Consider the following 13,748-nt stretch of genomic DNA (forward strand, 5'->3'; position numbering starts at 1 on the left):
TCAAGATCCAACAAAGAAGAGCCCATTTTACTCTATCTAGACAAACAACCACTTATTCAGAGAAAAGAACACCGATATCTCGGAGTTATTTTAGACAAGAGGTTAACGTGGAAATCTCATATACAAGACTTAGCATGTAGAAGTAAAAAGAAAATAAATATACTTAAATGTTTGGCATATGTAAAATGGAGTGGTGGAATAAAGGATTGATAACAGTATATAAATCCCTTATTCTTTCTTTATTGGATTATGCATGTGAAGCATATGACTCGGCATCTGATTTTGTCAAAAATATACTCAATTCAGTTCAATATCAGGCTCTGACAATATGTTTGGGTAGCAAAGTCGGAACCTCCCTGAGAACTCTCCAAACAGAGTCAGGAGAGATGCCCTTAGATATGCGGAGAAAATTGCTGAGTGCAAGGTATATCAAGAGAATTGAAACAACTCCCGACCACCCCTTGCTGGAAGATGTAGGGGACTGTTGGCAATATAGATTTTATGATAACAAAACTTGTTCAAGTAACTCCTTTGGAAACAGGATAAAGCAGATGAAAGAGGAAGTCTACCTCGATATGCCTGTTGAGCCGGTAACTCCTTTAACTATCCCACTTTGGCATATCCCAAAAGTGAATGTCTCAACTGAGTTAAGTGGATTAATATCGAAGTCAGATAATCCATTGTTTCAAAATCAAATGAGTTTAGAAATTACACAAAAGAAGTGGAGTCACTACTTGCATGTATACACGGACGGATCCAGAAGTCAAACAGGCATAGTGGGAGCTGCTTTTTTCGCACCCTATTACAAATACAGTGAATCGAAAAGACTGCAGGATTTCACGTCATCATATAGGTCGGAACTTGCTGCAATTTTTATGGCATTAACCTGGTTGAGACAACTTAGTAATGTGTATACAGGAGTAGTAATTTTTACTGCTCTCCGGGCCCTTGAAACATGTAAATTCGAAGATGCTTTTGTGAAAGAAATACACGTTCTTTCGATGCACCTGCTGTTCAGGGGTATGATAGTACACTTTGAATGGGTGCCCGGCCACTGTGGCATCACGGGCAATGAGACAGTAGATAAAGCGGCAAAAACAGCCCTACAAGAGAAACATATTGGAATCAATAATGGACTCAATAAGATGGAAGTTAAATGTGTTTTGAGTAGTTATTTTAATAAGAAGTGGCAAAAAAGATGGGAAGAAACACAGTCCCCTTTAAAAGAAGTACAGAAGTATGTAAGTGGAAAATATGAATGCAGATTAAAAGACAGGAAAGAACAAATACTTATTCATCAAGTCCGTATGGGTAATATTGGACTGAATTATGATAAGTGGAAAGTAAATTTGCATGAAACAGGCAACTGCCCCTATTGCCCCGAAAAGGAAAATTTAAGTCATTTTTTATATGATTGTCCGAAATATTTGATAGAGAGAGCCATGTTGATCGCAAACATTGGAGGCAAAGATCAACGGGATATCAGAAAAGTATTATCCACAAAAAATGTTGATCATTTGAGGGCATTAATCTCATATGTGAAGAGAACAAGAAGGTTTTCTAAAAGACTTATATAAGTCTTCTAGAGTTATACAGATAATTATCTTTTGAGTTTTATTTAATTTAGATTTGCACACTGCACAACCGGATGTTTGCTTATTACATAATGAAGAAAAAAGAATTATTGTAAATTATATGTTTATTTAATGGAAAGTATATATGAAATAATATTATAATTTTGATGTTTATATATCGCATTCGGGAGTCTGCTTGTGCACCATATATGCGTTGGGCAGAGGGTCCTGAGTGCGACCGAGAAGCCTGCTCCGTAACGAGCCGGGCTGATCAGAGTTTGCCATCAGCATGCACCAGAACTTATTTGTCCCAACCGTATAACAGCAGACACATAGCGCGCATAAAAATGATAGTAAAAAGTTATAATTTTTTATTGATTTATTATATGTAAAATAATTATATTATAAAGATAAAGGCGTAAATATTCATATTTGAATGACGCGCCTTAAATACAAAAACAACAACAACAACAACTGGTGCACGTTGGAATGTTTGCTTCATCTGCATGCACACAATGATTCGTGCAGGCTAGGCTCGCAAGGTCGCACGCACCGGGCGCAAAGCAGTGGCGCGAGACGCTCGGTCGGCACGCACGTGCACCGGGCTAGAAAGCGCTGCCCCTAGAAGTGGCGCGCTGCTAGTCTGGTTTCCAGACCCTTTGCCAACTGGACTCGCGGCGACGAAGTCGCCGCCTTTGTCGAAGGCAAAGGCGGTCTCTGCGCGACAAAATCAACTTAAACTATACTAGTTTTCGACATTGAGGGCGTCAATATCATGAATAGCGAAATAGTATGGGCAGAGGGTCTGGAAGCCAGACTAGCGCGCTGCTGGCGCGCGGTTTTTTGAAAAAAATGAAACCATTCTAAGGGGAGAACGAGTGTGGGTAGAGCGTGTCATTTAGTTCTCATTTTCTTTAAACCCCCTTCTATGATTTTTAATTTTCTTTTGTTTGTTTATTTATGATTTTCATATCATTCTACCAGTTCTCCCACGAATTATGTTTGTTTCAGATTCTTTTCGGGCAATATGTTGGAGAAGACTGTTTATATTGGCTTTCTTTGCCATAGTTTTCGTTCGCTCGACAGCCGGTATCTCTGAAAGACTCGCCGCGGCTGTGGAGCGGGAGTTGCAGGACCATGTCCGCCGTATCGAGCTGCGGGCAGACGAAATGTACGCGCAGCACAGACGGTAATGTTGATGACTCTTCCTTACCTCATTTTATGGGCCTTACTTTACTTAATGTCTTTAAGACATTAATGACGAATGACATTAATGACGAAACGGCTTACAACTAAACAACATACAAATAACAATAAGCCATGAACAATTGACTAAAAAAATCATTAATTATATACCACGCCAGCTATAAAATGTTAACTGTAATAACTTGTAAGTTGTAACATCTTAGGTCTAAGAATTTTTAGTAAACTAGCGGTTACTAACGTTAGTTAAAGCTAACGTTAGGTTCCTACGCTACAGCAACAGGTGAAGATCCGTGGAGGTGGAAGACAGCCATTTGTACAGATGAATCTGGCTGCTAGCTGCTCTATTTTGTATTGCTTGAATCTTATTGATGTACCGTAAATTTAAGTGGAGTGAAGGGTCCCACAATTGCACAGTTAAATACCCCAAGTGGGGACGTAGGCCCTTACTGATAATCTCTTGTCTTAATTTGTTCTTGGCGTCTTGCAGTTGGTTTTGGAGTTTAACTGCAGTTAAACCAGTCGGAGTTTAACTAACGGTAATCCTTGCAGTTGGAGTTTAACATTTCTTGGTGCATGACGAAAATGTAAATTATGAAATATGACGGAGAAATTCAAGCCAATCATACTGGCTGCTTAATTGGGCTTTTTTAGTGGTTGTAACTTTAAATGTATGTCTATTCCATTTCAAATTGTCTGATAAAACAACTCCTAAGTATTTATGACCGGATACTGACTCTAATAATTATTGATGGCCGCAAAGGGTGTAGACTCTAATTAGCGGTACGCGTGATGAATAAGGCGAGACTTCCTTTTGAAGTGCATAACGTGTGAATGCCTGGGGATCTACGTGTATAATTTAGATCTCTAGTTATAGTAGGGTCCTACTGCCATGAGTGAAGAGAATTTGTTCTAAACTCAGGTGCACTGAGTCGATCATTTTAATTTATTGAAGTACTTGTGCATTGTAGAACTCCAGTCACATGCATGCATAGTATATTTACAACAGTTAACCCGTTGGCATTGAGGACGAGTCCCAGGTATACTCGGGCAGGTGTCTATGGGAAATGCGTGTTGTAGCAAAACCAAACCGTCCTCAACGGGTTAATTTACATTTGTACTCCATGACAAGCATTTACTGAGTAGACCAGGCATCTACTAGATTGTTCTTCCCCCAGTATTCAGGGATCAGTGGCTGCATGGCGAGTGGGTTGTCATGATGCTATAATCATACATAGGCCGGCCTGCCAGGCTTAGGGCAATTAATAAGGTATCGGTACAGCATAGGCCCCACCTTGGAACGAAGTCTCAAAGCACTACGGAGGTGTGGGGCAGGCCTAGGGCAGCTGGGAGCATTCTATAGCCGGGCGGGGCTGGAAGGTCTCTACATTGCTTCCATAGAGCAAAGGTGTGCTTATTTTCTATGGTGCGTCGCGTCGGAGTTGAGTTTTTCCGCTGATCTTAACCCGTTGAGGACGGACTGATTTTGCTACAACATGCATTTCCCATAGACACCTGCCCGCGTATACTCGGGACTCGTCCTCTAAGGGTTAAGTGAACTTCAGGGCGGCAACACTGTACAACATCCTTGGGATACAGTGCATGTACCACAACTTTGCGATGGTGGGAGGCCAGAAGTTTTTTGTGAGGCTGACCCTTCTACATGTATGAGAGCAAACAGGGTTATGTGGTGGATTCAGAGGGGTGGGGGGGGGGGGGGGGGGTTTGCAGGCCCTTATTCACTTTTTTTTTTTTAAACAAATGAAGTAAAGAGAAAAAGTTGAGGGGTGCTCGTTAGCCCCATTTAATTTTGAAAGGCGCCCCCCTTACAGAATTCCTGGATCCTCACCTGGTGTTTATGCCCCTCTGCGATGATATGAAACTGGATTCTGAAGCAGTGTTGACTTGATGACACCTCGGTGAGGATGTCTGTCTACTACTGGAATTTGTTCTTCGTTCATATACCAGGTGTATGTTCAGTTGTTTTTGTGGCTGTAGAAACACTTTTTATAATGAATAGTAATAAATCCCTGTTCATGTCAAGGCATTGCAGTTCAATTTTGTCAATAGTGTGACCATTTTTTTTGGTACTTTTTTATCTAGTTGAATAGCCATCACCCTATGTTTCAAGAATGATCTCAATAGACAAATAAAGTATAATTTCAGGGGACCTGCCAAGAATGTGATTCGTTTGAATTCTCTTCTGAATTTACAAAGATTTTTGTTCATATTCAAAAGGTCCGTTGACAAGATCAGAGAAGAACATGCCCGCATGAGGCACAGGCGTTCCGACACCTACCACATCCAAGATCTTCGCCATGGCTTCGTGCCTGGGTCAGGAGTTGGTAATCGTGAGGGTAAGGCATTTCCACCTTTACTCTGTGCATCAACAACATTTTCATGTTTGCCTACATGTTTCATGGTTACCAACTTCTCAATTTCACTTTAGATATTTTTTTTTTTCATTCTTACAAAGGAACTTGTTTTTGATAATGTTTCTGATCACGTTCAAAGTTACCGAGTGTTTGCACAAAGAAAAATCTTGTGAGAGAATTCGACAGGGTGCAGTTGTGCCTTTGGTAATCAAGTTCTGATGGCACCAGTTTTCTGAGCAATCCCAAGATTCATTTTAATCTCTAGAATAATCTCAGGTAAATTTACTTTTTAGCTTATTTATTCATTAATGAAGTAAAATTTTACCTCATAGCAAAATGCTTCTAAAAGCAGTCCTGTCCAGAAATATGTGCAAAAAAGTATCAGAGTTGTATGTTGTGCAAGTGTTTGAAAACCTTACCTGGAAAGCCAATTTTGTAATACTTTAATTCCTATTAACGTTTTGACAAGTAAAGCTATATATGCAAGTCGAGGTCTTCATAATTTGATATGCCAGATTTTTAGTGTCCAGACATGTCAAGTAGGGCCTAAAAGGTAATTTTGATTTCTAATTCCCTAAATCTTTGCACAATTTCTGTTTCCGCATCTTCATGTCTGCAATTACGTACCACTCATCTTTCATAAGTATACGGTGGAGAATAGTACAATGTAACTTCCATCATAGAGAAGACTTAGAGAGTGGCTGGTCATCAGTTATGAATCCATTCGTCAAGTCTGTTAGGTGACCCCAATTTTCCACATGGGAATGTACTTGAAATATTTTTGAGTGGCAACATTGAACATGGAATCAGAGTCAAAAAGAACTTGTAGAGGGAGGAGGTTCTAGAAATGGAGTCCCACAGTCTTATCCCAATTGATCCCGAGTCTAATGCTGTAAAATTGATCCACTCAAACGTCGATATTGGTTTCAATCTTCGACGTCATCGCTCTCTGGGATTACACACATTCTTTATAAATGGATAATCAGCAACCCTAAACTTATTGAATCTAAGCCTAAACCTAAGCCAAAGCCAAAATCCTTAAACATAAATTCTACACTCTTAACTCTGAGCCTAAACCTGTTTGTTAAGCCTCTAACCCAGTTTTGTAAATAAGAACATATGTTCAAATGAAATTGTGAAATCATAGCTATACTGGAGTTTCATTTTTCTCATTCAGCAGAAAAGGTCATTTCTTCAAACAGTCATGTTAGGTTTTACATTCACTGAGATGAGCATTTGTGATATATGAGGACTATTCATGTAATCCTCAGAAAAGGCTCTTGCCAGTACGTCCACCTGACAACAAGCCTGGAATTTAGGAATATATTACTACAAGAATGCTTTTAGTGCATTTAATACTACACGAAGAAGTGGCTGCTCCCCCAAGTATTGATTTACAGATTCTGGTCTCATGGACTATGCAAATTCATTCTTTGTCTGAATATGAATTCTATGAATTATTACTTCAGGCATGCTTGGAGAATGCATAATGTTGCTTGAAAATGAATAAAGTGCCTAACCTATTGACCGATTCTGTGACGCGCTATGTGTATTTTTGGCATGGGCAGCGTCATTACGCGGTGTCTCAGCCGACTTCCCCTATTCCCCACCCCCCTTCCGCGCACGGACTTAAAAATTGATGCATGGTTGTTTTAGCCCATGGGCGTGTCGTACTGAGTGCGCGAATGCTTGCTTAGTGCGTGAACCTTTGTTACAAGTGCGCAATAAACATGTTGCCCGTGGGGTGGGGGAGAGGAGGCGGGTTGGCTGGGACACCGCAAAATGAGTTTATGGCTGCGCCCAGTGCCACAAATTGTCTGCTGCCCTCAACGAACCCGAATCGGTCAATAGATGCTGGGAGAAACAAGGATGGCATTACTGTGCAAATGAGCTAACTCCAAATTGGCATGTAATGGTGCCCAGCCCATGCTCTCAAGTTTAATTATTTTTTTTCAGCCTTCTCGATCACCGGCTTTGAGATAGTTGGAGAATTCCTATCTGTTACTGGGGACATGGCATCTTTTGCCATCGGTCAGAAGACTTTCCTTGTCTACAACGTCAGGGCAAAGATCGCAGACTTTGTGGCCATCGTTCAGGTTATAACGACACCCAACATCACAGTGACACCGGTTCATGTTCAGCCGTGTAAGAACTGCAATAACATTTAAAATGATCTTAACATTAAAGATCAATTTACAATTGTAGTTTGCTTAAAAATATTGATTTCCGTGTTGAATTTTATCCAACAGTATTTTTAGAATCCACGTTAAAATATTATCAATATTTGTAGAAAAAGATCCTTTGTCATATATTTCATTTAGTATAATGGCTGCATGAAAAAGTCTCCAAAATCTACATTTTCATTCGGAAGTTTTAACATCGTTGAAGGCACAGTGTATACATCTAATAAAAATTGCATGCTTACTACGTATGCTATGCATGTACAACATGACTCTAAGTCATTTACTTTGGGGAGGGCTTTGTTGCTGCACTGTCATCTATTTTTTCAGTTGTAAAATCAATTAAATTGATATTGACCAAAATTTCCTCTTTATTGATGATCATTGTTATTTAAAGTATCATGGTAGACAAATCATTTTCCCAACCATCATTTTGCAGTCCATGCACAAAGCATGGCCGCGTTCACACAGGGGTATTCTTCGGCAGCATCAGAGAAAAAGGTTATCCTTGTGTCTGAGACAGAGACCCTCATTCTCGTGGCTAACACCGATGGAACAGCATTTGAGGTAGATTTGAAGGATGTGATTCTCTCAACTCTTCTTATAGAGGTTCTTGATTAACATCTTGATTGTGCGGTGTTCATGTTTTACAATTCACATGTCTGCCTGAGGGCTGCATTTGTGCTTCTCTAAGCAAGCAGCCGACATACTAATAGTCTATAGCTGTGTTCAGACGGAGGGAGCTTTGGTTGGAGTAACTTCGGAGGAAGGGTCGGAGGAAGCTTGGTCGGAGTAACTTTGGAGGGTAGGTTGGCGTAGTGCCCGTCTGAACAAGGTCATGGTAACTTCCTCCAGTTGGGGGAACTTACCACGACCTCTTCCTCGGACCAAGATACTCCTGAGTTTTTTCAGTGTATCTCGCTACCATGACTAGCCTATTAGAGAAAATTGCCCGTGCGGACAAGCCCTTGGAGTATCTATGACCTTACAAACCTTATGCGACCTACAGTAGGTAAAACTTCCGGAGTCAAACGTGCACATGCAGTACAATTCTAACCTAGTCGATTGCGACAGAGAAGCTAGCTCTCAGAAATTCTCATCAACAGAATGGAGAAGAGAAATGCCGCTGGTAAAAAAACAATGGTATGGTTGACGTGCACGGCGCTACCACTTCCGGAAGTTACACCGTCCCTCCACGGTGATCCCCACAAAGGCCGTGGTAAATTGGTCAAAGTTTCTTCCCATGACCGTTATGTGGACACAGGGTTGTAAGATAAGCATAAATTTGAATTCTAATTGCTGCGCCATAAACTTTTTCTCTGATTAGAAATATGTTTGAACATGGCTATTGTGTATGCCTTCAGATTGCTGCATATCAAAAGATTCACATGACTGACTCCCCTAATGTATGCATTATCCCAGAGTCCCCATTTTACCTGAGTGCATGCTTGTGTCACTATCACACCGTCAAGCTGTCTTTGACACAAATGACCAGTTAATATGCAGTTATGTCCTTCTCACTCTCGTAGAGCTTTCTGATTCTCTAAAGGACATCTTTAACCTAGATTATTAATCAGAAAAGTAAGACCCCGTTTACAGTGCGAGGCTTGGCCGTGGCTCGGCCGCGGCCGAGCTCGCTTTCACTTCAGTGTAAACGCACAAAAGGCCAAATGCGGGGCCAAAATTGGCCGCGCATTTGGCCATGCTCTGGAGCCCGGCCTTTTCTCAGTGTAAACGCAAACTGGGCCAAATGCGCGGCCAATTTTAGTCTGGCTTCCAAACCGTCTGCCGGTACTATTTCGCTATTCAGGATATTAACCCCCTCAATGTCGAAAACTAGTATCGTTCAAGGTTGTTTTGTCCAAAGGATTTTTCCTTCGGCAAAGGCCTTTGCCCGAACGGCGACTTTGTCGCCACGGAATCCAGTTGGCAAAGGGTCTGAAAACCAGAATATACAAAATTGTGTTTGTTTGCAAGCAGAGCGCCACTATGACAAAATATCGAAAGGTTTGAATTAAAAGCGCGGCCGAGCCCGGCAGTGTAAACGGACAAAATTGCGGGGCTCGGCCCCGCAATTGAGGCTGGGCTCGGCCGTGGTTCGGCCCAGCCCTGCACTGTAAACGGGATCTAAGAAATATGTGTAAGTTGGTTGGACTTTCAGACTTTCAGATGGACGCCCAAAGGCTACACACACACACACACACAAAAAAAAATGATCTGTAACTGAAAGTAGTGAGCTGTGTTCACATCTAAAGTAGATATCAGGATAATACGTGACCCTGCATCACAAAACCAACAAAAAGTCGCGAGACACAATTTTTAGTTAAGGGCAGATTCTGAAATAGCAGACCGTAAGCTTTAAAATGATGTATAACTCAATACAAATGGACTCCTCTAACCTACCTAAACACTGGAAAGAAAGCAAATACTCTGGAAAAGTATGAACTGAGAAAAGAGGCTCTGAAGTACACGGTCTATTCAAGTGCTTAATCTTTACTAAGCTGTGCTAGCTGTGCCATGAAAGGGACAAGACAGGATGTAAACCACTGGAGCAACAACAATGAAGGGATTACCAGATTAAGCTGAAATTGAGCACGTTTTATTCACACATTCTTTCCATGATTAATGCTAACTTTGAAAGCAGCAGAGTTATCCTTTCAAAAGTTATTAGACTTGAAAGTGAAGAGTGTGTAAAAGATTTCAAGAAATGAAAAGGGGACTCTGAGACCCCGTTTACAGTGCGGGGCTCGGCCGCGGCTCGGCCCAGCCCCGCTTCAGTGTAAAGGCACAAGAGGCCAAATGCGAGGCCTCGCATTTGGCCTCGCATTTGGCCTCGCTCTGGAGGTGGTCTCAGCCGCGGCCGAGCCCGACCTTTTCTCAGTGTAAACGTAAACTGGGCCAAATGCGCGGCCAATTTTAGTCTGACTTCAACACCCTCTGCCTGTACTTTTTCGCTGTTCAGGATATTAACCCCCTCATCGTCGAAAACTAGTATAGTTTAAGGTGGTTTTGTCCTGCAAAGGATTTTTTCCTTTGGCAAAGGCCTTCGCCCGAACGGCGACTTCGTCGCCACAGAATTCATTTGGCAAAGGGTCTGAAAACCACACAATACCAAATTGCATTTGTTTACCAGCAGAGCGCCACTACGACAAAATATTGAAAGGTTTAAATCAAAAGCGCGGCCGAGCCCGGCAGTGTAAACGGACAAAATTGCGGGGCCCAGCCTCGCAATTGAGGCTGGGCTCGGCTGCGGCTGGGCCACAGCTGGGCCCATCCCCGCACTGTAAACGGGGTCCAAGACATACCTGATCATTTTTTTCTCCACCAAAAATGGGTTGCAGAAAAACTGCTGAAAACAAACTTTCCCATTCATGTTATGATCCCAAACTTAAGAATAATGTAGAAGAAGGATAACTCTTTCAGAAAATATGAAAAACTGAAGATTGACTTGGTTGACCCATTTCACCTTTTCTGAGTCCTCACATAAAATCAAGGGGTGCGACTTTTTGTTTGTTTTGTGGTGCATGGTCACATATTTTCTGGTTGAAGGTGAGCAATGCATGATTTAACACTAAGAATGTTGTTGATCACTTATTGTGACTTAATTGTTTCAGACCTTACGGGAAAAATGCCCCTACTTCAGAGTAAAGGAATAGCTGAATTCCCCCTGCTGAAGACTTTGCTTGAAGTAATGTTGGTATTAACAGACTGATCGTAGTCATGGTGTTTGCACATGGGGATGCCCAATGTAAAAGCAGGAAATAACAGCTCATTTTGGACATACACTTGAAATGAAATGAGCACAGTGTGACCAACTCTTCCAAATTATATTTGCATTTATTCATCTAATTTGACACGCATGGACTGTTCACCATTTAATCTGCATTCATTTTTTTTGTTGTCTCATCTTTTGCTTGGACAGCAAACAAACATCACAGTTCATCCCACAGACGTCACCGATGTAGAGTATTTTTCGATTGGCCTGGACTCATACTTGGTGTTTTCTAGGGATGTTGGGGACCCAATCGGAGAAAAGTCACCAATCTATCTCTGGAGTGCTACAGGTTAGTGTCAAAGGTCATATGAAAACAAAATTCTTGTTTTACTGATTTGATTTGAGTGATATGTTGTTTATCTGTTCTTTATTTGTTGTATGTGAATGAGATACATGAAGCTTTAATCCAGCATACATTATATTGGAAAAAATGTTGTCATTCATCAATTACATGTACCAAAGCTTTTAAATCATCATTTTTTATTGTTCAAATACTTAGATATTATATTCATAAAGGAGAATAATTCCCAAGTACTACTTTATACCTCAATTGAGGGATTGCAGCTATATGAATAGAACACATCAGTAAAGTTTTAAGGAAATCGGACAAGACTTTCAAAATATATGAATTTTCACAATTTTAGTGTCGCCATTGCTAGATGAGAGATTACCACAACTCATGACAGCACATAATTATGGACACGGATATAAAGAAAATTTGAAGAAAATTCTAAATGTTTTCTTTCTGCAAAATACGGTAGTAAGAACACTTCTGTCTTCAGAGGTGTTGGAATTATAATAATATTATCCTTAAGATGTGTCAGGAACAAGTCGAGGGAATGTGGACTGAAAAATGAATTTGTACTTCTTTGTTTTGAAGGTAAAAAGTTCAACCTACGGCAGAGGGTGCAGACTTATGGTGCTCAGAAAGTCCAAACCTTTGAGATCACTGGACGCTACTTTATCCTGATGGTCAACAAGAATAACGCCTCCACCATCTGGCAGTACAATACTAGACAGGCCCAGTTTGTGACCTTTCAGCGGTCAGTTATTCTTGCGCTAATTTGCATACTTCATTCTATATATGCCTCTTTCGCACGCCCAACTTGGTCAATGGTTTGCCAATAAATTTGCTTATTCTGCTCAAATGCACAACCCCACCCAAACTGATAGATAAATCGCCAAATGCCACAGTGCAATGGAAGCGTTTCTCACAATTCTATTCCTGTCACACGTAGCTTACATTGTTTTTTTTTTTTTGGTGGTGGTGATTGATTATGAAGCGGTGTTCCTGACTGGGTTTGCGAGTAAATTCTATGTTTTTGTCACTGTTTTAGTGTAAACATCATGCCTCTACAGTAATGTAGCTACAACTGGACATTTGAAAGAAAAAATCTTTCGGCTTGTCATACAATTTACGTCAGAGCTTGACATTTTTTTCTAGAACATTGTTCACTACAAGTCCAGGGGTAACAAAAGTCTGTAAAGTTACATAGATTAAAAAAAAAAGTTTCCAAGGCATAATTGGGTTAGTGTCTCAGAAAGATGTGGCACACAGGGGGTTTATACCATGGCATATAAAGAATTAATTTGTATGACTAGTACTAGTACAGTATATGTGACACTAAACAAAAACCATGCATCAGATGTGATAATTAGATATTTCCTATATTTCCCCCCAAGGCTTATGCCTGATGGCGCCGTTGATGTAGTCTTCTTCAGCCAAGGTTATGAGAGTTTCTTGGTCTTCACTGGAGCAGACAGAGAGTCCTCTACTCTCTTTCACTGGGATGGTATGTGAATGTTTTACCCGTTAAGGATGAGTCCCCGAGTATACTCGGGCAAGTGTCTATAGAAAATGTGTGCTGTATCAAAATCAGTCAGTCCTCAATGGGTTAAGAATTGGGTTTGTGGGAGAGAAAATTTTGTCATATTTATCTTTAAGATTCAACCATAGGACCCATTTCATAAAAATGATTGCATTTATCAGAAACAAAGTGGCACATCATCCCTGTCACATAGTGTTGGGCATCAAAATTGATTGATTGATTAAAAAGTCTTTATTAAAGATCTGAGAAGGCGACTAATAGTCGAATTGCACAGATGTACATACAAAATTATACATTGATATGAAAAGAATCATTTCATAACCATAAGTATTCTTACCTGTATGTGATTTAAAAAAAATGCTGTACGCATGAAATCAACTTTTACAGATGAAGGACATTAATTTGCTGGATGCAGGAACTGGATTTGGTTAATGATGACTATTGTAACAAACTGTGTGCATTCAGCTCTTAACCAATCAGACTGAAGCGATTCTTTGACCCCTTCATCTCTCTCTATAAACAATATTGCACAGAAATATTCACATCCACGACAGAATATACATAGTGTACTGTGAAAACACCCACCACTAAACACTCCACTCCACCACCTTCGAAACCTTCTTTAAATATGTAAAGTCAAATCTGTCTAAAGTGTCCACAAAAGGAAGATGAGGTAGTGGCTCTTATAAACTGGTGGCCACTATGGACAGGGTTTTTTGACATGGCTTTTATCTGGGAGGGTTTTTTTTTGTGGCCACATATATAGCAGGTGGCCTCCAGGGCAGGATTGACTATACTCTCTTAATAAGTTG

The 13,748-nt window shown here is 40.6% G+C and overlaps 1 pseudogene; it reads left to right on the plus strand.

The window, feature by feature from the left end:
• The first annotated feature begins 398 nt into the window (after nt 1–398).
• Nucleotides 399–13,748, plus strand: part of LOC139720131 (uncharacterized) — a 77,787-nt pseudogene continuing 64,437 nt past the window's right edge.

The sequence above is a fragment of the Diadema antillarum genome, unplaced genomic scaffold (assembly GCF_040938485.1).
Source record: "Diadema antillarum isolate AM-2024a unplaced genomic scaffold, OU_Dant_1.0 scf00000122, whole genome shotgun sequence".
NCBI lineage: Eukaryota > Metazoa > Echinodermata > Echinoidea > Diadematoida > Diadematidae > Diadema > Diadema antillarum.